The following is a 4415-nucleotide window of genomic DNA, read 5'->3' as shown; positions in this document are numbered from 1 at the left end:
GAGAGGTAAAAGCCTGTATAAACAGATGAACTCAAGATTATGCTAAATGTGACAAAGGATCCACAAATTGAGGTACAGGGTCTCAGGATAAATCCTGAGGGGATTTCACTGACCTTATCAGATACAAAAGCTATAATTCTTGTTACGTAGGTCTTGCTTTATCTTGGTCTTAACCGTCCAGCATAAAAGTATAAAAACAAAGTATAAGAAGTAAAGCCATGGTGTTATGTTGAGCTGTAGGGGACTCAGGTCAACAATTTCTGACATTGCCAGTCCAGCGGAAGACCCAATACTATTATGGGCTACTGGACTCTTTTAGAATATTTTGTTGAGTTCACACACCTATAATATTTAAATGACAGAACTAAACAAAAAAAGGGTATACAGATGAATGTCCATTTTGTATCTGTGTATTCAAAATGGTTAGGATAGATATATAGCTACGTTCTCTTAATTCAATGAATAGAGGGATTTATTCTATAGGGTTTGTAAATAGGATATCATGTCTGCATCTTGTATAACAAATAACCACTAGGAAGACAGTATGCGGTGTGTTAATTATTGAAACTGTCCTACCAATTTGAATTGAAACTGCCTCATTGCTATTTGCTTCTCAATAAAATTATGGAAAAAATTAAATAAATAAATAAATAAATAAATAAATAAATAAATGACTATACAGATGTCCTATCTGTAATAGTTAAAAAATAAAAAATAAAAAAAGATTATGCTAAATGACCAATCACAGCACAGACACAAGGTCACAGACCTTTAAGTAATAACCTGTGTACTTGACAATGAATGTGCATAGTTGTGTAAAATGAATTTTCATAATCCAATATGCTGTGCATTGTAGCAGAAATACTTGGTGTACTCTATGTGAAATAAACATTTTGTGAATTTTGGGGCGTGACTTTTTTTGTCACTTGTATAGACCATCATTCTTTTTTTCTTTTTTTTTTTATTTTGTGGTACCTGGGATTGAACTTGCGTCCCTACGCTTGCCAGGCAAGCACTTATTCTACTGAACAATCTCCCCCGACCCTAGACCATCATTCTTAACTGTCTTCATATTTGTTGCTGCTTCTGCCTCCTAAGTCTTCGATTAACACTTGATTTAATGGGAGCTTTGTGAAGCCTCGCTCACTGGAGGTCGTGGCTTGGGTGAAGAATTCATGGGATGAGGGCACTGACGGCCCTGTTGCCTGTGCACTGGGCGCAGCCTCCGCAGACAAGAAGCGCTCATGTGAGGAGAGCTCCACTGCTGGACATGAGAGACTGAGGCCACCGCCTTCAGCAGGAAATGGAGTCAAAGACATTCGGGCCATAACTTGGAGAGTAATGGTGATGCTCCAGAAGATGATATGACTGTATTTGAGTAAATTTAGGTTTTCATATATGAATAAATATAGATTGTTAACTAGGACAAAATAAGACACTTCCTGAAAAATGAACTCTATTACATCTTTTGGAACAAAAATTAATATAAAACCCAGTGTTAGGTTCATGGAAATATAGTTGCACAACACCCACCCCTCCTTCCTCATCTATAAAATGACGTGGCCTCTCGTGGCACAGGGTCTGATGTGCCTGCACATGGATTTAAAGCGCTTGGTGTATAGTAGTGCAGAAGGCCCATGGGTGGTCTCATCTTTAGGATCCAAGCAAACTGGGCCAAGGACCAGAACTGGAGCTCCACAGGCATGTGGGCACAGTCAGAAGAGGAGAAAGAGGAAAAGAGTTGTTCCCTGAAAATCCATTACCCAGTAAAGTGCCCTCACAGCACCCTAAATCTTCTGTCCTGAGGACCGAGGCCCTGTGCAGGGTCCCTGACACCCGGCCTCACCTCTTCTCTTCTAGCTTGTTCCCTTCCAGCTCCTCTGCCCCAGCTCAGCCCAGTGCCCAGCTGTCCTCCCATGGCCACTTGGTCCTTGCTGTATGAGAACCAAGTGTTGTTCCCGAAGGCCACCCTTCTTGTGGTAGTTACAGAAGCCAGGCTCTCCCCACACAAATGTGCACTTCAGTGGGAGGACTCTCCCCAGGAATTGGATCGGTGTCACCCCCAAGTGTCAGAACACCCCCTGGAAACAGTACGTCTGGTTTCCCGTGGTCTTGCTTCCTGAAGTCTTTTAGCTCTCCCCCAATCACACTGACAGCTAGTGTTTTTCAAGCCCTTCCTCCTAATAGGCAAAGGACAAGCGCTCCATACAGATTTGTATCACTCAGTGGGTCGGCTACCATAACCATCCTTGCTTTAGTGTGGCAAAACAGAGACAGAGAAAGAAAAGCAATCAGCTCAAGGTTCCACAATCAGCCGCTGATTGCACCATGTCCCGCCCAGGGCTGACCAATCCCAGAGCTGGGGAGTGGACAAAGGCCCACTCCTAGTTCAATTTTCTGGGTTTTTTTGTTTGCTCTTATAGTACTGGTGATTAAACTCAGGACCTTATGCTTGCCAGGCAGGCGCTTACACTGCTGAGCTATCCCCCCAGCATGCCCATTCCTATTTCCGAGAAAATACTAAGAGGATCGTTGCTATCAACTATAAGCATATTTTTCACTCTATAATTATATTTGTTTTGATACAATATTCAACCTATACTGCATTGAAATATTGGAGGCAGGGTTAAAAATAGAAGAAAAGAATATCACAGGTGACCACTGGTGAAGCTTATATTACAATTACAGCTTCATAATACAACACTCACTCAACTGGTTTCTTTTCTCCATTTGAAAGAGAGTGAGCAACATAATTTTTGGTTTAAAGCAATTTTATTTTTCTGGTCAAGTAAGAACACCCCCACACATACCCAAGATGACTAATTTTGTGACATTTTTCCACACTGCTACCAACTAATGCATCCTTAGCCAACTCTGTGAATAATTCTGGCCTTCAGCCTCAGTTCTGCAAAAGGAAGGCAGCGATAGAGCTCAGCTAATTAGTGCCAGGATCTGACACAGTGAATCGTTATGATGGCAATGGGTCATGCAAGTAGATGCTGTCCTCCGTGGCGTGGAGGTCCTTTCATATCATTTGTCTTACTGAACCCCGGAAGCAAGGAGGGGTGTTTTTAATCCCTGTCTTACTGGTAAGACATGAGGAATAAATGGAAGCTCCAATGGAAGAATTCTTTTGTAAACTCAAGGATAAGGTTGGTTTTGTTGTCACAAAACCCAGAAGCCAGAAAAGCCTGACAAACTCAACTCTCATATATATATATATATATATATATATATATATATTCTTCCTGACAAAAGACACCAAAAGCAAAATCTAAGGCAATTGGCAACATATATCAGGCCAAGGGCAAATTTCTCTTGTATAAACCATATTACCTCCCCTAATGTATAATTCAAACAAACGTGTGCATCAAATGTTCAGCACCAGCCACAGGATGTCAAAGACAGAAACAACCCAAATGTCTATCTGGATAAATGGATTAACAAACTGGGACACAGCCCTATAATGAAATCATATTGAGTGTAAAAAGGAAGGAAGTACTGATGCGTACTATACTACGTGCAACGTTAAAAATATTATTCAGAGTGAAAGCAGACAGATACAAAGGCCACACGGTATGCAAGTCGATTTCTATGAGATATTCCGCACAGATAACACCATAGAGACAGAAAGCCGATTGGTGGTTACCAGGGGCAGGGGAGAGGAGACAGAGAGGCACAGCTCAGTGGAGGCTCAGGGTGTCTTTGGTAAAAAGAAATGTTCCCAAAATAGAAGCGATGGTGTCAGCAGCACTGTGACTGTCCTCAATGCCACCAAATTGTACTCACAGTGGCATTGTGGCTGTACTAAGTGCCACTAAATTGTACCCCTTAAAACCATCTCTGTCTACAGTAAGAAGGTGGTTAGTGTAGTTATATGAATTTGGCTTTACTAAGAAATGCTGGGCATGGTGGTGCACGCCCGTAATCTCAACACTTGGGAAGCTGAGGCGGGTGAGCTGTCGTGAGTCTAAGGTCAGCCTAAGCCATAGAGTGAGACCCTGTCTCAAAATTTGATGAAAATAAAAAGAAATATGTAAATACATTCTTCAAATCTGTGCTAAAAACACCAACCTAAACGCTAATGAAATATTAATTGATCTCACAAATAATCAACACTAGCCAGGGGTGGCTGGGTCTGAGGGCCCTCACGTGGTCACCTGGACACTGAGTGTCTGTCTCCAGCTCTGTGTGCTTCTATCACTCTCCTCTAAGATGTCTGAGATGATTCGGGTTCATACTCTCTCAGCTTGGTTCTGTGATCTGGCTGCTGAGTGCCCCACGGCCCATGTTCTGAAGGCTTGGGGCCCAGGTGGCCCCTGTGGGAGAAGGGGAGCCTTTAGGAGGGAAGTGGAGCCAAGGAGAGCGCTCTCTCTCTCTCTCTCTCTCTCTCTCTCTCTCTCTCTCTCTCTCTC

This window comes from Octodon degus, unplaced genomic scaffold (assembly GCF_000260255.1).
Source record: "Octodon degus isolate 3935 unplaced genomic scaffold, OctDeg1.0 scaffold00008, whole genome shotgun sequence".
NCBI classification, from domain to species: domain Eukaryota; kingdom Metazoa; phylum Chordata; class Mammalia; order Rodentia; family Octodontidae; genus Octodon; species Octodon degus.
The sequence above is the reverse complement of the archived record's forward strand: the minus strand, read 5'-3'. Positions refer to the sequence as shown.